The sequence below is a fragment of the Culex quinquefasciatus genome, chromosome 2, assembly GCF_015732765.1.
Source record: "Culex quinquefasciatus strain JHB chromosome 2, VPISU_Cqui_1.0_pri_paternal, whole genome shotgun sequence".
Lineage (NCBI taxonomy): Eukaryota > Metazoa > Arthropoda > Insecta > Diptera > Culicidae > Culex > Culex quinquefasciatus.
In genome coordinates this window covers 223786070-223810432 of record NC_051862.1, presented here as the reverse complement: position 1 = coordinate 223810432, position 24363 = coordinate 223786070, and the positions used below count along the sequence as shown (strand labels likewise).

The 24363-nt window shown below is 37.1% G+C and overlaps 1 protein-coding gene across 6 annotated transcripts in view; it reads left to right on the top strand.

The window, feature by feature from the left end:
- Positions 1-24363, top strand: part of LOC6033644 (E3 ubiquitin-protein ligase Ufd4) — a 55235-nt gene that overhangs the window by 2047 nt on the left and 28825 nt on the right. For 5 of the 6 annotated variants that reach the window (XM_038251151.1, XM_038251149.1, XM_038251154.1 and 2 more), the window contains one exon: positions 12727-13033. The gene's annotated coding sequence lies outside the window, so the exon portion shown is untranslated. Of the gene's footprint in view, positions 1-12463; positions 13034-24363 lie in introns of those variants that run through there. The other variant, XM_038251150.1, reaches the window with a different exon arrangement.

Sequence of the window (24363 nt, the reverse complement as noted above, 5' to 3'; positions counted from 1 at the left end):
AACCACTAGGTTAGACCGGGACCAACATTTACTTCCCTGTCCGACGGAAGGCGTGATCAGACAAATCTCGTCTCAAAATTTGCCACCGGGACCTTCTGGGATCAAACCCAGGCCGACTGGGTGAGAGGCAACCACGCTTACCTCTACACCACGGTCCCGGCGATTAAATGAATACAGTTTTAATTATAACCTATAACTTTGCCGAAGACACACATCAGAAAATCTCCAAATACAGATTTGCATGTTGTATAACCAGACCTCAAAATTGTATGGAAACTTATGATTCTTTTGACATAAGGAATGTTTGGAAAATCACGAAATAATTTCGGAAAATTTAGAGACCTACTCATTAGATTTTATTGCAGTAAATTTTAAAATGTAGGGTTAAAGTCTCCCAAAAGCCCAATTTTCTACACGGAAAGGGGATCCATCGCCAAATCGCGATAAAGTTCGCTAAAACTAGCGAAAAATGTCGCTAATTTCTCAGCCTGCACAAAAATTACCTAGAATCGCTAATTTTTTTTCGCTGGTTTGGAAACCGATGAAATTCTACCAAACCAGTGAAAAAAAAACACTGGTTTGGTGAAAAATGTCGCTGTTTGGGGGATCAGTTTTGCTAGAATCAGAAAATTTTCTCGCTGGTTTGGAAAAAGCGGCAGGGCACCAAAATCAACCAGGAGATTATTGTACTGGTTTTGGGAAACAATTCGCTGGTCCAGCGGATTTCTTCACTGGACCAGTGTTCTTTTACGCTGGATCAGCGTTTTCTATCGCTGACGTCCGGGTTTTTTTCCGGCGGCAGCAGCTCGTACCAAAATCAACCAGGAGATTATTCTACTGGTTTCGGCGAAAAATCCGCTGGTTCAGCGAATGTTTCCACTGGACCAGTGTTTTTTTTTTGCACTGGATCAGCGTTTTTTATCACCGACGTTTGTTTTTTTTGTTTTGACGGAGGTTTACGGATGGAACAATCGTCAGAAAAGATTTCGCAGTAACGGAAGCAGAATTAAAAGAAAGTCCAGCCAGGTTGTACTTACTTGCCACAGCACAGCACAAACTGTTCCGCGGCCATGGTCAAGATCCTCGCCTACGATTCTTGCTGCCACCTGCGACAATTTCTGCACTCATCTATGCAGCAGTACAAATACATCTCCAGCTTCACGGCACCGTATTTTTCTGCTGCGAGAACTTTATGGAAACGTGCTTCTTTTCATTGAAAAGAACCATCACCTGTTGAGTATGTATTTTAATGCTGAACACTTGATGCAGAACTTTTTCATGCTTTTTTGTTTTGAAAAAACCCCTAAAGCAATTCGATTGCCACGCTTCCAAACGTGAACAATAACAAACATTTATGACGGCTGTCGGAAGGATGTGTATCAAACCAGCGAAAACTTTCGCTGGAAAAGAATCCGTTTCGGAAATAACAAACCAGCGAAACCAAATTGCTGGATTTGATTTCGCGCAGCCACCTTTTTCAGCGAAAAATTTCGCTGGTTAAGAAAAAAAATTCGCTGATATCAGCAAAACCAACCCAGCAAAATTTGGTCGCTGGTTTGGCGATCGATCCCCTTTCCGTGTAACAATTAGTTATTGGAATGTTGCTGTTTTTCGAAACCATTGCATCGTATCAAAAAGTTCTTAGAAACAAAGAACTTAGAAATTTGACGAGCATTCAAAAAAAATTCACCGGAAAAATACATCCTATTTTTTTAGATTTCAAGGTAAGAAGGTGATTTTTTTTTCTTTTATACTGTCGTGTCTATCCATAAAAATAAAAATAAACATTTATTGAAACATGGACATTGACATACGGTGTGAGGGAGATACACACAATGTTTACCTAATAAAAAATCCAGAAACCACGTTTTTGATAAGAAGTCTGGTTTTAGAAATTTTGATATAAAAACATTTTTTTAAAACTGTGACTCCCTCAAAAACCTACCGAATGTTTTGGTATAAAAAACAAAATTGATAAATAAAAATATGTCATGTAAAAAAACGTTAAATGCAGATTTAAAAAAAAACATTCTCCCGCGACGTGCCACCCGAGTAACATTGCTGTGTATTGGGCTTGATTTAAAATTTAATTGATTCATAACACATTCAATATTAATTTTAACACATCAAGAGACGATCCCTAGCAACTATCTGCAACCATGTGGCCGATCAAAGCATCAAGGTTGACCCTGGACTCGTACGCAATGGTCTTACATTACTGATGGCCATCTACACCAAGCGACAATAAGCCTCCAAAGTCCACAACCCCTCCGTGCACAGAGCTAATGATGTTTTTATACAACTTATTCGCGCTGAAGATTATAATTAACGCCACCCGTAGCAACAACACCAAAAACGTCTGCTGCCACCAGGCTTCTTTTTTTGATGGTCAAACGCAGCATTGAACGGCATTGAAATGGGTCGATTGCTGCACAAAACGATGGCCAATAAATTGCTTGTTTCGTATCTTCACTTTTGTTCACCAATTCTAAGACCTTTGCCACTCTGAGCGGTTGAAAATTTATTTTTCCTCTTCATGCAACAGAAAAGTTTGATTCGTTTCCTCTATGACGGACAAAATGTTGCGTGCGTTTTTTTCTGCTTCATCTTCTTCTAAGGTGAGAGGACTTTCGTAATATAAGACACGAAACAAAAAATAGTTGTATTTTCGACAACCACTTTGCCGAAATGACTTATGATGGTGCACGTTGCACCGCACTGGTGCGCCGAAGTGACTGACTAGAGCCAATATAATAATGAAATACAATAATAATAAAATATGCTATAAGTACCACCCTGTTCGTGCGAGCGAGGTGCAACTAAACGGGTAGGGGAGAGTTGGTAAAAGTATCACTTTCGCTTATTGGAAACATTGAAGAAATTTTTTATATTTTGTGAAGAGCGTTTTATTCTGACAGTAGAACATAATTTTACAAATTCATTGTACCTAGTGCTACAAAAATGAAAAATCATATACTTCTAATGCTATGAAAATGAACAGTGTTAAAGCACGAAAAGCAAACGAAAGCTGAAAAGCAACAGCTGACCACTTATTATGTGGCCATTTTTTTTGTTGTATTTTTTGATTTGACTTAAACTTTGTGGGGGCCTTCTCTATGACCAAATATGCTATTTTGCGTCATTGGTTCACCCATACAAGTCTCCATACAATTCTGGCTGCTGTCCATACAAAAATGGTATGTAAATATTCAAACAGCTGTAACTTTTGAGTGAATTTTCTGATCAATTTGGTGTCTTCGGCAAAGTTGTAGGTATTGTTGAGGACTTTTGAGAAAAAAATAGGTACACGGAAAAAAAATCACTAAATCTCAATTTCCCAAATATCGTCATTAGAATCGTCATTAGAAAATGGTGGGTTATTTTGGTGAGATTACGAAAACTTCAATTTTCGTGTTTCTTTTCTTAAAGCGGCTCTATCTCAGACCGTGTTTCTCTATGGCTCAAAAGTTGCGTATTTTTGTCCCCTAAAACATATCAAAAAATCCCGAAAATAAAAAAAAAATACGTATTTTGGGAAATTGAGTTTTAGTAAAAAAAAAGAAGTTGATTAAAAAATCTGCAAAAAAAAATCCGTGTTCCTATTTTTTTTTCTTAATGGTCCTCAACAATACCTGCAACTTTGCCCAAGACACCAAATTGATCAGAAAATTCACTCAAAAGTTACAGCTGTTTGAATATTTACATACCATTTTTGTATGGACAGCAGCCAAAATTGTATGGAGACTTGTATGGATGAACCAATCACACAAAATAGTTTATTTGGTCATAGGGAAGGCCCCCACAAAATTTAAGTCAAATAAAAAAATACAAATAAAATCCATTTCCGGTTTTTATAGAGAATTGCTCAGACTCCACTTTTTTAAGGGGATAAGGGAAAATCTCCACGTTATCCCCAAATAAGTTTCGCTTGGATTTGCACAATTTTTGGAAAGGTCTAGGATGAGAGCAGGCGTTGTTCGCTTTGTAAGCGGATGATCATGGGTTCGATTCCAATCTGCTTCTGCCTTCCATCGGATGGGGAAGTAAAACGTTGGTCCCGGCTTTAGTTGTTGTTAGGCCGTTAAGTTATTCCTGGTGTAGGAGTCTTCTCCCTGGTGTAAGTAAAAACTAAAAATGCGGTGGGGTGGAAGGCCCCTTAGAGTAGAAAGAAGTTTGTTTTATTTTTAGTGTGCTGATAAGATTCAGATGCGAGATAAATATAAACGTTGAAAATTGGTAATCTGTAACAATTTCAACACTGGACTTGACATTTCTAAACGTGTTTTTTTTTTTTTATTTCGAGTTTTATTGTTGTCGATTTGAAAGTACTTTCCATATAAAAGGTCACAAAAATCATATTGAAAATTGAAAATTCAAATTAATATCGACTTTTTATTTAAAACTGAAAAACCAAAATAAGTCAAGCTCTTAAACATTTTTTTCAGTTTTATCCGACATTTCTCAAAGTCACAAAATACCAAATAATATTGGATGCCTTTCGCGCCCTCTCCTCCCCTACACGGTAATGTATCGGCCCCATCGCCGGTTGGCTGGCCCGCCGCTGGTTCGGCAAAGTAGTGTAATGAATAATTGCCCATGTGGTGGCCACCACGCGGATTGCGCAACCTCCAACGTCGGTTCAGTTCGGTCTTCGTTTGTCTGCGCCCGAAAACTATCAACCATCAATCCACCATTGGTGAACAACAAGAAGTAGAAAAAAATGAAACAAAAACTGCAAAGGGGAGTGAGGGGCTTCAAATTTCATTAGCAATCATCGCTCGTGATTTCTCCATTGGCCGCAGTTTTCCGGAAGAGTTACGACGAAGACGTTACGATCTATCCGCCAGGGCCCCAACAACAACCGCCCAGGTCCGGTTGGTTGGCTTCCTTTCGCTTTTTTTTTTTTTTGCTTTGGCCATCAAGAAGGATGATTCATTACTTGTGCGAAAGAAATTACCGTCCAAAAGTTTTGAGCGAGCATCACTTTTTTGTTATACTTTCATGAAGCGCCTCACTCAGTTGGTTGCAATGGGTTTTAATGAAATGCGACTTTTGTGTGGTAACGCCACCGACCGACTGGTTCTTTATGGTCCGTTGCTCGATTCGTTGGGCGCACCGGACCGGAGGAGAAGCAGAAGAAGCATTAAAAATGTACTAATAAATTTTGATTTTGAACTCATTGAACTTTTGTGGTTGCGGTCGTTCTTCTCGCGCAAATTATAAACGCGTGTAGACTTTGAGTCATGCTTCGAGTGCATGGTTTTTTGTCTTGTTTGTTGTATCTTTATTATTTTTATGTTAGAAATTATATTAATTTGTGAGTTTATTGGCTTGGCTTTATAGCTCACGATAATTTGGATGAATTAGACCCTTTTTGTTCTATATTTCTTTCAAAACCTGTACTAGTTAATTTTCAAATGGTGCAATAAACCAAAGGTAAACAAGATACAATTCTTCGTACAACTGTTGATTCCGTGGTGGGACAATTATGCATAGAAGTGTAACGTAGGACAGACTTAGAGATGTTTTTAAAGAGTTTTCGACCTGAGTACCAGAGTTTATATGGAAATTCACCCTTTTCTCCAGCTTCGGAGTTTAGGTGTAATATAAAGTCCAATCCACGACAACTTTGCTCGGGTGGCACGTTTTTTTTTATTTGTTCTTGACACATCATCAGGACATGTTTAAAAAATAGTCTCAAGCAAAATTTAGTATATTAACAAAAACACCTGAACTTGGTGCTAAAATGGCTTAATGTTATGGTACTTATTTTTTGCTCTTGGTCTTGGCATATATACAAGATTTTGGTATGAGTTCGTGCTATTTTACCATCTTTTACTGGACAACCATGGGCACATTTTGGTCGTTGTTATTTGCCCAAGTATAAATACCAAAATTTGGTATTCCAGTGTTTTTTTTTCTCCTGGTTAGGATAGATGCAATTGAAATAATACATCTTTATTTTCTATGGATATTACTCGTCGAAAATTATTTCAAATGAAAGTGAAACCCGTTTTTTATAAATATCTGTTGATAGGGATACCAGAACTTGTGGGTTTTCTCCTAAATAATTATTTTAAAAAACATTACCATTCCAATACCTTCGATGTCTGTTTAACTAAATGGCATATTTTTTCTAAATTGAATGGTATAGAGCACCGCTTTGGACAGCGCTAGTAAAACTCTCATATTCAATCTAAAAATAAGCACCAACTTTTAACTCATGTAACGCGACTACACCGGCGTCGTCGTCGTCGCCGTCGTCGTGTGACGAGACATTGATCTTTTAAACATTATTTAAAGCTAGAACAGATGTTGGTCCCGCATATAGAGGTTGGCTTAAATCGCAGTCACCTTCAAATTTGCGTCCAAAGCCAAACAGTGTGTTTGAACAAAGCAAACAAAGCACATTTATTTATGATAGCTAAATAATTAAGTCATATTTAATTCAGCTCACATCCAGTCAAAACACTCACAAGGCATTATCTGAAATCACCGCGTCCCGGCTGACTTGAGTTGATGAACTTTGCTGAGTTGGTGTTGCACCTTTTTAAGTCACTTGGTGCGAGATTGGAATTCAAAACAGTGTCACACAGCTTGCGTTTTTGCGCTTCAACTCTCTTCAGCTGTCTCTGAAGACGCAGAAGGCCATCAACTAACCAACCAACCAGCAGTAGCTACTTATGAGAAGCCGACTTTTAAAACCTTTGAAACGCATTTTTTCTTCTTTGTTCATGTGTGAGAGCTTTACTATCAAACTTCTCGTATAGGTATTATAATGTTGTAAACAACTCTTCTCTCTCTCTCTCGTGTGTGTTTGTTGTGTGTATTTAAATCGTGTTGTGGTGAGATAAAATTGAGTATCTCACACGTATTGTGTGGTTGGTAGCCAAATCACCCAATTTCACGTGCATTCGTGTTGGCACCTCTTCTCTCTCTCTCTCGTGTGTGTTTGTTGTGTGTATTTAAATCGTGTTGTGGTGAGATAAAATTGAGTATCTCACACGTATTGTGTGGTTGGTAGCCAAATCACCCAATTTCACGTGCATTCGTGTTGGCACCTCGTGGAACGATTTATGGGAACGATGTCTCTAAAGGTAAACAATCAGCCAGCAAACAACAACAACACTGGTAGAGATAATCGTGTCTCTCCTCCTTTGAAGGCCCCTCTCCATGTGTGGCTGCTGGTAACCTTTCGGTTTTTTGAAAAGTTTGTTTTCCACTTCAAACACTTACCAACTGAATTGGGTTACTGGGTGTGTAGGGTGACGAAGGGAATCTTGGGCACTTTGAATTTTTAATCAGATTGATTTCCATATGTTGTAAATTCAAAACTTAATACAAATTTAAAAAAAAAATCTGCATTCTTCCAACATCAAAAACACACCCTTTACCCTAGTACCACCAACACGATCGCGGTTGGGCATGTCTTGGGTGCACGATCCAAAGCTATCATATTTCCTTTGCATAACACATTCAAAACCTCGCTCTCTCTCTCTCCAACCCAACTCTACTAATCTACTGGTTGGAGCAGCCTGACGGATTGGCCCCGTCCGTCTGCGGTCTTTTCGTAACAATCGCGTTTTGGAATCGCGCGGTTTCGCTGTACCCACTTTATGCGAGCACACTACAAACCTTCTGAGCTCGGGCGGGTTTAGGGTACACAGAAAAAAAATGATGGTAATATTCATCAGGAAATGGTGACAGATTTTTTGGCAAAAAATATGTGTAACATTACATCAGGAATTGATGAATTTTCATCAGTTTCTGATAAATAATCATCAGGTTCACATTTTTACACATTTTTTATGTAATATTACTTAAAAAATGATTAATATTCGACCAACCAAATTTTCAACATTCCAAAATTCAACTTTTTTTTTGCTGTGTACAGAAAAAAAATGAAATGAACTTAACAAACTTGAGAGTGGCGCCTATTGCTCTCTATCGCGCGACTGAAACTGCAATTGTGCGATTTGGGGTTTGAAAATGGATTGGCCTAAATTTGAACATTTCAAATCAGATTCAGTTGCAATTTATACAACAAGTCGCAAAAAGAAGATTTTTTCAGCACTACACGGAAAAGAGTTCCATCTAGAATTCTGGTGCTGCTCGGTGTCCAGGCTTGCCAGGTTTCCAGATTTTGGAGCGATTCTGTATTTTTTTTCCACCATGCTAAATGTGAAAAAAAAATCAACGCTCATTATTTTTACCAGATTTCGAGCGATTCAAATTGGCAAAACGATTTTAAGCCAATTTTAAAATAGTAGTTTATGCAACAAGTTGCAAAAAGAGGATTTTTTCAGCACGAGTCGTACATTTATCCAACGAGGTTCACCGAGCTATTCGATTCTGTTATTTTTGGTACAGAAAAGTAGGCTATTTCGTCGTTCAAGAATGACAGGAAAAGTAAATAGTTTCACGACGGAATTGCAAAAATGATATTTTTATAACTTTGATTTCCGGGAGAGAAAACACAAACGATGAAAAAAAGATTTTTTTAAGGTTTTTAAATAAGCATCAGTTTTTAGAATCATTATTTAGTGAGCGATTATACCTATAATTTGGTCGCAGTGGTACAAGGCTCTACAAAAAAAATAGTGAGCGATTTCAATGTGAACAATGAAACTTTCGTACAATTTCCTGTGCTGCACTTTTTTCATAAAAAATAGGAACATTTTGAATTATTTTACTGTTAAACATCGTGAAATATTTCTTTTATTGAGTAATTCAACGTACCATAAAAGGCTATTTCCTCATCTAAAATATTTTTCAAAAATTTGTATATTTTTTGTATCTTTAGGCCGTTACGCATATTTTTGATATTTATGCCCTTCGACTTTGACCAAAGTCAAGAAACGAGCGAAAAAAAATTACGCAAAAAATAATAATTACAAGCCATGGATTAACCGTTTGAATGAAAAAAGTTTTTTAAAATGAATATAAAAAACCGGTCCAATAGTTTTGCAATCAGTAGCTCTAAAAATAGCTAAGTAACGACGAAATCACTTCGCAAAAATAACCTTTTGCGGTACTGTACATCACATTTTCACAAAAGATATCAACAAAGGGAAATAAGTTTCAAATTGTTGTCAGTTGACTTCAAATTCCTTTAAAATTTAGATGTTTTGATATTTCAGGACGATTTTGAAAAGGGAGCACATAATCTTTGAAACATATTTCTGGAGTAAGTTTTTTAGAGGTCCAATAAATACAATTTCCTTTCTTTTTTACCTTTTTGGGTGTTTCTGAATATCCATGTGTCGATACGGTTTCAAAAACATCCAAAAAGCAAAAACAGAAAATTTGGTTTGTTGAACTCTAGATTTGCACAAAAGAATAAAAGGCTAAATAAATTTCAAGCCTGCACACTAAGATTTTTTTTACCGAATTTGGTAGTTGATAAAGCGGTAAAGTTACGATCGGTAAACCATACGTCAAAATGAACAAAATCGATTGTACGATGAACAATAATGAACTGCATTAGATTTTACGCCGACTCGATTTGGAGGTTAGAAATTTGACAGCTTGGCTGCACTGTTTATATTTTTGCACGTGTGTCTCTGTAAAATTGTGTGTGCGTGTGCGCTCGTGACGTCACGCTGTAAAACCTAATTACCGAATTTTGGTATATTTTTACCGAATTCGGTAATTTTCTTATAGGCAAGAAAACCGTGACGTAGCAAATGAACTCAAAGAACTCAGTATTCATTTTGTGAGTGCCATTTGAGTGGTTTAACAGGTGTCAAATCGGGACTTAGCATTTCGACGGCAACATTTCAAAAGGCATCATGTACATTTTGACACTTTCTGGGTTATTGCATGTTCTAAAAGTACTCCCAATAAGCTACCTCTCCACCAAAAATGAGCAAAAGTTACTTCAATAAAGTCTATTCAATAATGATTTTAAATAAAGTAACATAAACAAAATCTTTGGCATCAACAATACTTGTTTATATAGCCCTGTCAATCTGTCAAATAAAAGACTACATGAACCTCGTGACGAAAAAAAAGCAACATGAAAAAAGCGCCATGTACATTTGCCGACGAAAAGCGAATCATAAAAAAGCGCCCCCCTCAATGACAGCAGGGTGATATAAACGTATGTAATTTTAAAAGAAGTTATGTTTGTTTTTCTCAAATAAAATTACGGAAATAGTGTTTTATTGAATATGATGATCAAGTATGAATAAAAGCAACGTTTTTCATCGTTTGTTATCATTAGAACATCGTCTTTTGCCTTTATATTAAAATGGGAATTGAAGAATAATCCTCAACATTCAAACGCGTTTTTCTCAAAACGCATGGTTTGTACATGATGCTTTTTGAAATGGCCGTTTCGTGTCCCTGGCCGTGTAGTTGCCTTTTTCTGGCCATTCCCGTGGCCGTGTCCTAGCCGTGTTCCCGGCCGTGTTTGTGTCCATGCGAAACGGAACAACCGGAACAAAATTATAATTTTAAATGTTAAGTCCCGGAACTGACACCTGTCAAAAAAGTTCATTCGGTTGTTTACTTTTGAGGTTAAGTTTCGAGCTTTTCTCCTTTTTGACAGGAAAACGCAGATTTTCTTTCATAAAAGGCAGGTACAAATTGTAGTTAAAGTCTCTATGTTAACTGAAGTTATGTATGAATGGATTGATGCATGAAAAACGTGAATTTTCTGTCAAAAACAACAGGATTGAACGCGTTGTAACATGTTGGCCACACGACGCGACCGCGACCCTCCCTACTTCTAATACTAGTACCAGAGATTGGCACACACTCCTCTTTCTCTAGACACTCCGGTTTGACGCGAATGAGAGAGTGAGTGAGTGTGTGTCTTGTCTCGGTGCCCATTATATGCAGAAAAGCGAAAGGAATCTGGGTCGGATGCGAAGCGAAATTAGGTTGAACCCTTGCTGGCCAACACCCCAGCGCCAAAGCCAAGCCAACGCCAATCCCGTCACACTAATACTCTTACTATTCACGGGGCAGGCAGGGGCAATTAAGCTCAACCCAGAAGCAACAGTGATTGTATAATTAACGAGCACAAACTGTGGCACGAGATCTCGTCGGTTGGTTGGTCGGTTCACTTTCCGTCCCAGTTTATGACACTGTCGCCGAGCTCTGATTGCCAATAAATCATAGCTCCATAACCGGAAAGATTTACATACAGAGAGGGAGGGTAGGGTAGGGTGCGGTGCGGTGCGAGTTTGAGCTCGATTTCGTACTAATTTATTTCATCTCTATTCGTTTTTCGCAGATCGTCAACGTCTTCGCGAGAGGGATTTCGAAATCGAGATGCTGTGAAAGAAAGAAAAAATCTGGATTTATTGCGCCTTGCAGCAATTTCTAGAGTTTTGTGTCAATCGTGCTAGGCCTAGATTTTTTCATCACACTGCTTTGCAGGACTGAAAACTGTCAACTTTGCGCACTTTGCACCGCAGTAGAGTGCTGCGGAATAATTTTCATCACAGTTGGCAAACTGATTTTCTATCACACCATCAAAACAAAACAAGTGTAATGCATCGACTTCTTACCACAATCTAGTCACCAAGCTGTGGTAGCCGAGGCAGTTAAGTCATTGAGATGGTCTGTTAAAGGTTCCTGGCTCGATTCTCGTAGTTGGAACTTTTGAGATTTTTTGACGGGTTATTTTTTTTTTTTAATGAGCTAGGCATAATTCTCTCGGTCATCTCGGCCATTATTCTAACGGTCGAGGCCATGATTTTGTCGGACGATTGCTGGTCAATTCTGGGTGAAGGTCAATTACAATTATGGGCAATTGGCTGTAAATTCAATTATATTCTGAATATAAAACAATACATTGTGGACGAAAGAAATCGGTATATTTTCAGTATAATCAGTCTAATTCTAAGCATCTCGTTATTACCCTACTGGTACTAAAACCAAGAAAAATACACATTTTAGGAAGTCAACAGTAATATCAGTAAAATGACATTGATAGATCGGACAAACTCCAAGGTAAAGGATATCCAACGAACGCCCTCTTCAATGGTGGAACTCAGACCACCCGTCCATCTCGCGTTGATCTTCATCGTCATAAAGGGACCCCTCTCGGCAGCACCGGATTAGCGGATGTTGGGAAAGACGATTCAACAAGAAGTGAAGACGTCTGTCCCCAATGCAGACCGCAACGCCGTCTGGTTGTCCATGATCCATCCGGCAAGAAGACCAAGTACCGCCATACCGGCACCGAAGACCATATTTTTCTAGTCGGAACAAGCCGTGGTAACTGTCTTCCTTGAATCACCGGTTCTGGGTCTACCCGATCGAAGTCACATTCTCTGCACTGGACACTTCATTGGTTTCTGAACTTTGGAAAAATAAATAAACATAAACAGCCTGCCTTGGCAACGGATATTTTCGTCATCACTGTGAAGAAAAAGTACTGTGATGAAAAAATACTGTGATGAAAATAATTGCGCAAGACTCTAGTAAAGTGCAAAATGCGCAATAACAGGTGACTGAGGCTGGAGCACGACCGAGAAGAGAGAAGAGTTCAAAGTTTGTTTTGATCGTGTCCTTTTTGAATCTGCCCACAACAAGAAGAATAAATAAAGGGGCAACGCAAGTTGATTGAAGTGAAAATAATAGCAAAGTGCAAGTGGTCGGTTGGTCGAGGCACACAAAAGAAGTGTGATTTGAACTTTCTCGCCAATTTGACACGCGCGCCTTCAGCCACAATCAATAGAAAGAAAGGAATCAAAATAAATTGTGTTACAGAAGAGGAAAAAAAACTACAATTATCCTATCGGAAACGGTTGTTTTTGTCGGCGCAGAAAAAAAAGTAGCTCAGTGGAGAAGCGCGAGAGCCAGTTTTGCTTGATGAGTTGTTGTAGGTGAAGAGATTTGGAGTGGTGAAGGAGAGAAGAAGGAGAAGAAGTAGGAGAAGAAGAAGTCGTATCCAAAAACAGACTAGTGGATTATCTTCCGGAGGAAAAGAAGCAGGAACACCGAAGACGACGGCTCAACGTAGTGGCAGCAGCAGCAGCGGCGGAGCGAACCCACTCCGCACCCAGCTTGCGCCAAGGTGAGTTCTAATTTGAGGGGAAAAAATATTCAGCGACGTGCCCTCCAAGCTGTGACAATAGGAGTCGTTCTCAAATTAATGCGCGATTTGCATACCTCTATTTTTTTTAGATGAAACTTTGTTCATACATTCTTCATGTCTCACAAAGCAGTTTTGTGTTATTAGTGTTTCTATACAAGTCTCCGTACAATTTTGGAAAATAAACTAGCTGCATATTCGAAAAGGTCCTATGAAAATTTTATTTGCTCAGGTCTCGGGACTAAAGAGCTTACATCTGATTTTTTTTCGCTAATTTCTTGTAATATTTTACATAAAATTTGCGAATATCATCCATAAACAGAATTTGGAGATATGAATTTTTGACCTTTTTTTTAGTTTTTCGAGAGAAAATTACGAAAACAAAAATAAACATTTTTTTTCACTAAAACTGTGATAACTTGAAAATTTAAGCGATGATCTATAATTTTATGTGTATCAAATTTTTCGTAATTAAAATACGCAACTTTTGGTACCCACATTTGATTTGGATACTTCCTGTTTGACGTGGAATCGCTGATATATGAAAATCTGAATCTTGAGATGGGATTTTCTGATCTGGAGTCTTCAACAAAGTTGTAGATATACCTAACTAGTACTATTCTGAAAAAAATACTCCATTTCATTACTTATTTATTTTCACTAAAAGTTGGATTCTAAAAATACGTATATTGATTTATTTTTTTTTTCAAATGCCAAATTAAATTTGCAATCGAAAGGTACTTCACCGAATTATTGATAAAAAAAGGCACCGTTTTGGTGTATTTTGGCGTATTCACTTTTAGGCTATTCATTCAGGCTATTTTTCATTTTCTTAAAATATTTCATAAAGGAAAGCAACTAAAAAAAATATGACTCCCTTGTGGACCACCGATCAGTGAGGTACTCCTGGATTTTAGCTCCTGAAAAGTGCTTAAAAAGTGCAAAAATGCCTCAGGGCAAGAAAAAGAGGCGGTCCTCACCAGCAGGATCGGCAGATTTGAAGAAGCTAAAGAATGCCGAAGCGCTACCTGCAAAGCCAGGCAGTTTGAGCAAGGACGCTCAAAAATTGGCTGGAAACCAGTTCGCTACCCTCCCTGTGGACGTGAGCGAGAAGGAAGAATTTGAACGACGGGAAAAGTTGCCACCCATTTTTGTGAAAACATCGTCATCGGATTCGGTGCGAAAGTGGCTGACCGGGTTTATCAAATCTGGTGCTTTACGAGCTTCCATTCGCTTGTGTGCAGATGGACTCAAAATTCTGCTACCTACCAGAAAGGATTACAACTACGTTCGGGATTTCCTGAACAACACCAAGATTGAATACTACAGCCATGACGATCCAGGTAAACGCCCCATGAAACAGGTCCTCCGAGGCCTGTACGACATGGATGTGAGTGTGCTGAAAGAAGAGCTCAAAACTCTGAAGTTGAACGTGATTGAAGTCTTCAAGATGACGAGACACAACAAGGACATCAAGTATCGTGATCAACTGTACCTGGTTCATCTCGAGAAAGGATCGACAACGCCGTCTGAGCTGAAGGCAGTTCGGGCAATTTTCAACATCATCGTGACTTGGGAACGTTATCGTCCAGTGCACCGTGACGTGTTCGAACTGTTTGCAGTTTGGACATGGTGGAAGGAACTGTTTCATCAAGAGTCGTTGTGCAACCTGCGGAGGTGAGCACAAAACACAAGCTTGCGAAACAATCAACGAGAACATCAAAGCTAAATGCTTCAATTGCGGCGGCGACCATTCTACCAAGAATCGAAGCTGCCCAAAACGAGCTGAGTTTGTAAAAATTCGGCAGCAAGCGACGACGAGGCACCAACCAAATCGTCGCAAAACACCACCAACTTTCACGAACGTGGATTTTCCTGCTTTAGCGTCACCTGAAGCGGGATCTGTTCGAGTGGTTCCAAATCTGCAGCCATTGCCGTTGAATCAGCGGCAAAGAGTTGCAGAGAATACAACACCTCCAGGCTTTAGTCAGCAACCGAGGGAAAACCAACCAGCATCAACGGGTGAAGGCAGTAGTGACCTGTTTTCACCACAAGAACTTCTGAACATTTTCATCGAGATGACAACAACACTGCGTGGTTGCAAAACTCGCCAGGAACAAGTAAGAACGCTTGGAGCATTTATCTTAAAATACAGTTCATAGTTTACTCGTTCTAATGATTTTGAATATTTCAATGAATTTATTTTTTTAGTTTTAAGTTAGGATTAGTTGTTAAAGTGATTTTTTTTTTCTTTTTTACCTAAATGTATTCGATTCAATGCAATAATGTAAAACAATTTGAAGTAAATAAAATAAATGTTATCAGTTAATAATAAAACGAAAAATACAACAAAGATGAAGAGCATTAGGCCATACCACTTAGCATGTAAAAGAAATGTAATTATTATAAGAAAGTTCAATAAAGACATATTTAATTTCAAAAAAAAACTAAAAAAAATATGTTTAAAATGCTGAAAAAATCCTACAATTTTCTCTCTGAGAAGCAAAAATATATAACCCTTTTGAAAAGTTATGCATTATTTGAATTTTTTGAAATTATTTTATTGAAAAGCTCAGCAAATTTAAGAAAAGTTTCACATTGAAAATCGAACCAATACTTTCCGAGATATAGCCAGTTGAAAATTACAGGCTAATTAGGTGACACTTGTAAGAACACATTTTCATAGATTCTTCATCTTTGTGAGGCTGTGTATCAGAAACTAACTGTTCGATTTTCAGAGTTTCAAAGATATAATTGTAGGAAATTTTCTCAGCATTTAAAACAGTGCACTTTATCAAAGATTCGGTAAAGTACTTTTCAATAGCAAATATGATATAGCCATTAAAATAAAAATAAAAATTCATGTCTCTGGAACCAGATTTTGCCCCATCATGCACTATGGCTCAACTACTCTTGATCGCAAAAATGTCGCATATGCATTTTATCGCTTTTGAGCTTGCTGTTTTTGCATATTAGACATTTATACGAACATGGGCATATAAGTCCTATAAAACATATAATAAAATCGAAAATAAAAAAAAGGTATTTTGAGAAACCAACTTTTAGTGAAAAATTGAAATAAAGAAACGGGTATTTTTTTTTATTGTGACATTTTTCTGAATAGTCCTAATTAAAATCTACAACTTTGCCAAAGACATCTAATCGATCAGAAAATTTCACCTCAAGATACAGACTTTCAAATATTTACCCTTTTTATTTCCACAAACAATGCATTCAAGTACCAATTATATGGTAAGGATAGCAGAGATAAAAACTAGTAGATGTTCAATATTGAAATTGTTGTTTAAATGGCATGTAACGCACATATTTTTGATAAGGTAACAGAATCATAGGTTCTTAAAAATATTAAATGGTAATTTCTAAAGAACAATCACCATTTGTGTCATTCCACGAAGTAAATTAAGCATAATCATTTTTACGCATTCATGCGAGAGAAAAAAAAAAATAAATCAGCAAATAAAGCCATTCGTTATGGGCCGGCCTCCCAGCCTGGTAAGAAGAAACTTTACCTCTAGTCACGAGATGACCTTTCTGCGACTATAAATAGTGTATAGCGCCATGCTGCAGTTAGCAGAAGTGGCAGTGGCGGCGGTCGTGGCCGCAAGAAGTTCGTGGAAAGAGTTGCTGCTGCCGTTTTTCTGCAGAATTTAACAAACCACAGACCGTCACACCAATACACTGCCAGCAATAGATCACTGTACCTCTACCAGCAGCATGCTTCTGCTGACTCAAAGTGGAGCCTCAAACTATTCTTTTTTTTTGCGAAGGAAATTCATTGAAGTTGAAAAAATAGGGATGTCTTGAAAAAAATTGTTCTACAAATTTTAATGAATGTAATTGTTAATTTTGACAAAATATACTAAAAAAAATTGATTTGATCTTTAATTATATTTTTGAAAGTGCTAACAAATATGTTAGCTAACCTTTCTTTCCAAATTATCCAACCAGGAACGAATTGCAGAAAAAGGCAAAGCAAACTCACCGTGTAACGTAACGTAACCACGATCGAAGAAAGAAAATCGAGGGACACACTATCTCACCTTTTACCAAGAAAGCCAAGACATCGACGAACAGAGCCAAGTCGGTCGGTGTCGGTTTGGTATAAAGTGCTTGACAGGACTGAGGAGAATAAATAATGATGAGGAAATGGAACTGCTGCTGCAGCTAATGCAGTTGTGGATTCGTTACTTAAAGTTTACTTATTGAATATACACAAACCCATAGTAGGCCATCTTACCCTACAAACTCCTTGTAAACAATGTAGGTAAATCCATTTTTGGTGCAGCAATAAAAAAGCTCTTTGAAGCTATTGTCTAATTTGAGTGTGACACTTGTACCATTTTCCCTTCTTTCTTCCTTCCTTTCCAACCCAAGGTTGGATGACTTTTGTGTTGTTTGAGTACAACAAACAACAAACTCTCACATGGTGCAATTTGACATTGTTTTTTTGTTGTTGTTGTACTTCTTGAACCGTCGAAAATTGACCGCCTCTGGTGCCTCTTGATGCCAAGTGCCTTTGCTCAGTGAGACACTTTTTGCTTCGACTTTCGAGCGGCGTTGACAACAAAGGTAATCTATCAACTCTCCAACGGTGCACAACAGCCCCTCGCGATTACACTGGGTGACAAAAATTGCGCGCCGAAACATCTTGAAGCTGATTTTCAAAATTGCACTATTTAAAAATTTTGTATGAAATTATTTTAAGAAAATCTTACGTCGACCAGTGTCAAAGCCCGTAAAACCGCTCCTTTCACTCTGCGACAGTAGTGTGTCACCACGCCACGCCACATCGCTCATTTTTTTTTTGTGTGTTTGTTTCGAGTCGAGGGCGTACAAAAGAAGAAATTACACGCGAATGGATTGTCGTCTCGGTGGCAAGTGGTTTCAAAGCGAAATGCGACAAACGGTGGACAATAAACCAGCAGCGGACGACCGTCGTCTCGTCCGCAGAATATTTGAGAAGGAAACAAAAAGTTGGAATTATGATGTGTTTTTAAAATATTGTAAAGCGAAAATAAATTTAACAGGAGCTGCCATGTTTTTGTTTTTTTTTTTTATCTGAACAATCATTAATTTTTCAGTATTTTTGTACAGTTGTCGAAAAATTAATTAACATTTAAAAATAATATAAAATAACTTCACTGCAGCGGTTAAACATTTTTTTTTCTTATTGCAAAAAGTGCTGTATGTAACGCTAGGATGTAACAAAACTAAGTTTTTGGTGAGCATTTAGGGGCTTGTTCCCGTGGGCGTACTGAGCCCAAATCCCAAATATAAGCTTGCCTGGACATGACCGGAGCTGGCGCTTTGCATTTGAATTTTAAATGGGATTTAAACCGTAATGAGACATTTTTTCATAAAATTAGATTTTGGATGCACTTTAGGCTTGTTTTCAACATCATTGGCGTGTAGGCCAGATCCTTGCGCATCTTTTGGTTTATATAAAATTTAAGTTTTGAGCATTCTGGAGCTAGGTGCAGGTCTTCAAAGTTTGTATTTTTTTTAATCGTCTCCAGCAAGATCAAATTGCATTTCGGAAGTTGGACGTCGCGACGCCTATATTTTTTGCTACAGCCAGGCCGCAAAAAAATCATTTAAATTTTTGTATGACCCAGTCTCACCCCCCAGACCCAATGTCATCCCTGATTACGGTATCCAAATTTTCTGGTCTTTTCGAAAAATAATAATGTTGGTGTCAATGCTAACATTTTGAAAAGGTCAAGTATTCAATTCGCCCTTTTAGAATGTTAGAGTTGATTTAAGAATACCAAAAATATGTTTTCGAACAGATCAGAAAAAGTAACATTGGTTTCTGAGATATTGGTACTTAAAAAATAAAAGGTTATTTGTTTAAGACTAAAAAAAATCGAGTGAATCGAGTTGTCCATACTTTTTAATGTCAAACATGTATAAAAAATTAAAAAAAAATAGATTTTGGAAAGTTAAGTTTTTGTGAAAAAAGTTGATAAAAAATCGACAAAAACTATTTTCTGTGCACCATTTTTTTTTTCAATAGTCCAATACCTACAACTTTGCCAAAGACACCAAACCGATCAGAAAATTCCTTCGGAAAAGATACAGATTTTCGAATATTTACGTACCATCTTTGTATGGACAGCTATCAAAATTGTATGGAGTTTTGTATGGGTAAACCAATGACACAAAGTGGCTTCTTTGGTCATAGGATATTTCCGCAAAACCTTTGAGCCAAATAAAAAAATACAATAAATAAAAATGCACGAAATCGGCCAATCGTAGAAATTTGCTCAATTTCAATTTTTATATATATTTTTTTTTTGTTCCACTTTACAGTCCAGACTCGATTATCCGAAGGCCTCGGAAAAATTACACCTCTGGATAATCGAAACTTCGGATAATCGAATCACGAAAAAAATATTTTTTTCGTTGTCTTATTTTTGGTGGTCGAGCTTAGACCCATAAACTACGCTAAAATGATTTATAATTTTTAAATCCAAGATGGCGGCCAAAATGGCTGTGATAACATATTGAAAAATTGATTTTTGTAATTTAAAAGGCAATCAAATATTCAAATTTTACTAAAATGGGGTCGCAGATCTCGAATTTAATGTTAAAGGTAAATAAATAAAAAACACGAAAAAATAATGTTTTTGTCGTGATTCGATTATCCGACGTTCTATAAAAACCTTCGGATAATCGAACTTCGGATAATAGAAACTTCGGATAATCGAGGCTTCGGATAATCGAGTCTGGACTGTACTTTGGGCAAAGTTGAGGGACGTTAACTTCAAATTTGCAACGGTTTTTAGGGTAAACATAAGTATATTTTTGATTATTGAACAGTGTCCAATTCTAGGTACAATTAGGCTTGAATCTTTAACTGAGTCTATCTATGTTTCAGAAAATTATCTTGAATTTTTTTGATCTTTCACTACAAAATTCAGATGTTTTAAAAAATTTAATAAACGCAGATTCTGTTATTTTAGAAACTCCAAGAAAATTCACTGACATCTTAACGAGCAAAACCAGTTGACCAGTGTAGAAGCCATTTACATTCAAGGGATACTAAAAAATCAAGCTGGAAATGTCATTTGCTGCAGGACTCGTGCTATTCATTGAATAAATGTTTCCGCAAGTTTATGCCGTACGATTTCAGTGGTGCATGCAAACAATAATACAATGTGAGCAATAATAACTATACGCAACGCCATAACGGGTTGCACGCGTGTGGAAACCAAAAACAACAATCGTACGGCGATAGACTTGAATCATAAGCAGTTGAACTGTTGTTTGAACTGAGCATTGACGTATTTTTTAAACATTTTTATGAAAAAGTTCAAATTCGATGATTTGCGGTCGTTCCTTCACAATGTTAATCATGATATTTTTGTTTTCATTTCGCGTATTCATGTATGTATGTATGTATGTATGTATATAAAATACTTTGCAAGAAGGTTTGAATTGGCTTCCGTTTTGATGTGGCGCTTCTCTCGTTATGTTTCGTCTTGTTTTTAATGTTATTTTTATACACACATTTTGGTTGTGATTGTTGCGGCTCTTTTTTTTTCCTCACTACACTAATGTGAGTCAGTGCACGATTCACTACTTTTTTGTTGTTGTTGCTATTATTTATATTATTATCCGTTGCGACGTGTGCGCGCTCTTTGTGTGTGGGCGATGGCAAATTTGCAAAAGGTAGAGAGAAGTGGATGTGGGGTGTTACGCCACTCGCACGAGCAAAACGCCGTTAAAAAGCTTCTTCGTCGTCGTCGTCGTCGTGTTTGGTTTCTTCATTCGTTTGTGCTCACGGCAGCAGCAGCTATTCCACGCTCGATTTCCGCATCGAGCTGCAGCACCACACACAACAATCATCATCGTCGTTCGACGCGCCACCGTTTTAGACACAAATGGTACCACCACACTCATTTCGTGATCCCCCTTCCTCACTTTGCTTAACTTTATTTGAAATACTAGACGACGACTAAGACTGACTTTGACAGCTTACGGTAGTATCCAGCGTAATATCAGGTGACTTTGTATTGAAAAGTTTGTAGAATTGTAGTTAGATCTAGTAGATATGCTCAAAGCTACCCCCTTCTGCGGTATACGGTGATGGTAAAGCACCATTGTCAGCAAACACGAGCCAGTACAACGGTTCAGCGTATCGATTGCCAACATCAGGCAGCAGTAGCAGTGCTTTAGTGTATAGTACGTAGGTAGAAGTATACGGCAGTAGTAGTCGTAGAGGTGCAGAGGAATGCCCCCAAGAATTCAATGTCAAAAAGTCACAGACGAACGGACCGACCGACCGGACGGTAAAGCGAATATTTAAACGCGACTTCAAGCAGCACCTATAAGTAGGACTTGAATGACTGCAGAAGTGTGTCTTGATGGTCTTGGCTCTGTTTCGCAAAGTTATGCACACTCGTCCAAGAAGAGCGCCAACACCATACCAGACCACGTCGCAAGCGCAACAAAGACTCGATAATAAAAAAAGCACTGCTGGCTAGCTGAGGGATGAATGTTTTTGCGCAAACATATTTGGAATTGTTGCTGCTATTGGCTGATTGACGCCGGTTAATATTTACATACTGCTGCTGCTGTTCAGAATGTTTGAGCTGACCTGAACAGACAGACGGCGGACGCAGTGAAGGTCGTGGATCGATCGGATAGGTCTGGCCAAATGGCCAGTAGATCGAGCTTCAGCCAGGGAGTTCGGACTCTGTGATATACCATGACCTTTCACATTTGGTTCATGGGTGCGCTTCGATTGGAAGCAGTTAATATTGGTTAAGAGCCAATCTCTTCTCAAAAATATGTATTAAAATCAGAGCGGCCAGAAACCTGGATTCAGAGCAAAATCGAGATTTTCCTCGTTTTTCAACATTACTCCTAACCAGTGATGTCAACCAGCGCGGCGCTCATTTTTGGTTCACGGCACATTTTTCGTTTGTAGTGCTTTTCAGTTACGGAATTCAACAAAATGGTGTTCGAAGCACTTGTAGATCTCACCAACAGCAACATTTCTTCAGAACATTGTATAGCTGTAAAATTCATACGCAAAAAGTTACAAGAAGAATTCAGACCTCAGGACCAATGGTTCGCGATGCTTTCGTTTGCCTAACGCATTTTTGGTTATAACTTTTTTTGTATTTGTCAAAAATCAACACTATGTTCAGCAAAGTTGTACAATTTGGTGTGTTCTACAAGTCCTTCATAAACAACATTGTCGAATTCCGTAACTGAAAAGCACTACAAACAAAAAATGTGCCGCGAACCAAAAATGAGCGTCGCGATGGTTGACATCACTGCTCCTAACTAGATCCACCAAGTTGGATGAAAGTTGTAAGTTAACATTCTTCATAATCTAATGCAGGTTGAACAAGAAAAGAAAAAAAAATAGTTAAGAAAACATAAATAAGTGGTGCTAGTCAGTTAACCATGAGCGTAAGAGGGTTAAAATTTTCACAAAATCCCACTGAAATTGGGCAGGGTTACCAGTTTCCAATCCAAAAGTTATACAAAGAAGTTTTGAAAGCAATGTTTACCCACATTCAGCCTTAAAAATAATATAACATCTCTCTTTTAGGGTAATATATTATGTGCGGTTTAGACAGAGTTTTAATTTTGATTTCATTTTTTAATAAAACGCTTCTCAAATACCTATTGTACGTAAAGAGTTGTATTTTTTAGTAAAACATTAGTAAACAGTACGTCAACTATTATAAAACTCTTATAAAATAAAAAAAAATAGTACAAAAGTTGACAAATTTTCAAGAATTCGTGAAATTATAGTCCAGACTCGTTTATCCAAAGTTTATCACTTCAAATAATCGAATCAAAATTTTTTATCGTTTTTTTTTATTATTGAGCTTTGGAATGACTAATACTATACTAATCTAAGGTGATTCAGAATTTTTAAATCCTAGATTTCGTTATTTTTATGGCAATTAACCATTTAAATTTTAATAAATTAAGGTCGCAGAATTCTAATTTGATGTAAAAAGTAAGATTATGAAGAATTGCAAAAAAAAAATATTTTTTTTTGTTCAAAAATATCTTCAGATAGTAGGCATTCTGAGTAGAACAAGTTTTATAGTAAATTTAGGTTTTTTGATGTTCATTCTACAAAATTGGATTTGGTGACAACAAAAGTTAATATTTTTTAAAAATCAGTTTCTAACTAATTTTGATCAAATTTGGAACTTTTTATTAACATAGCATATAATTTATATACATTTTTTAACAAGTTATTGAACTTAGTTAAACAAATATTCCATTGTCTTTTTTTTTTTCAAAACACATTCAAAGTAACCTTACCTTTGACCATTTTCACATAATTGAATTGCACACTTTTTAGTTGAAATTTGTAAAAAACACAGTAACTATCAAAGTCACCCCTTTTTTTAAACAGCAATTTTGAACGGAACTATTTTTTAAATCACTATTGAATAAATTTTTTTTTAAGGCACATGAAAATTGTGTGGCCTACCCCAGTACATGTTTAAAAAATAAAAATGCAAAATTGGGCAAAATTGTAGGTATTAATGAAAACTATTGAAAAAGGTTCACGAAAAGAAAAATCCGATTTTTAAGTTATTTTTAAACAAAAATTCAATTTTCCGCAACTTTTGAGCCAAAGAGAAATACGGACCAAAATGTTGCCGCCAAGCTATGATTTTTTAATGATTGTGCTCGCTGTATTAAAAAAAAGAAACTTTGCTAACACCAATTTTGACTTCAGTTTTCAATGCAAAGTTGAATTTGCAATCGAAAAGCAATTTACAGAAGTTTTCATAAAAAGCGCCGTTATTAAAGTATTGCCAAAAGCCACTTAACGTTTGATTTTTACTAAAATATTTCAGTTTTCAAATTTTAATAGTAGAGTCCATCTCTGAAAATATTCTTTTTTCGAAAAGTTTAGACAAACTTTATTTTTTCCAAAAAATTATAACTCGGCGGCCTTGCGTCTTTATGGCTCAAAAGTTGCGGGTTTTTGTTACAAAATTAAAAATTTTCAAAAAGTTTAATAAATGTCTCAATGTAATTAAAAACATTCTTTCAAGTCTCTTGATTCTTACAGTCTAATATGCAGACTGCAAATTAATGCCATGATTTCAACATTTGAAATGAAAAAATGGTTGCAGAAAAGTTGTTTCAATGTACTGTAAATTCTTACATACATTTAAAATGTGCTAAAACTAGCCTTAACACGAAAAAATATTGTTTAAATGAAATAAGTGTTCTTTAACATCGCTTTAACTTCCCTAGCAATGACTAACTGGATTGATGCAAATGTAAACAGCCGTTTT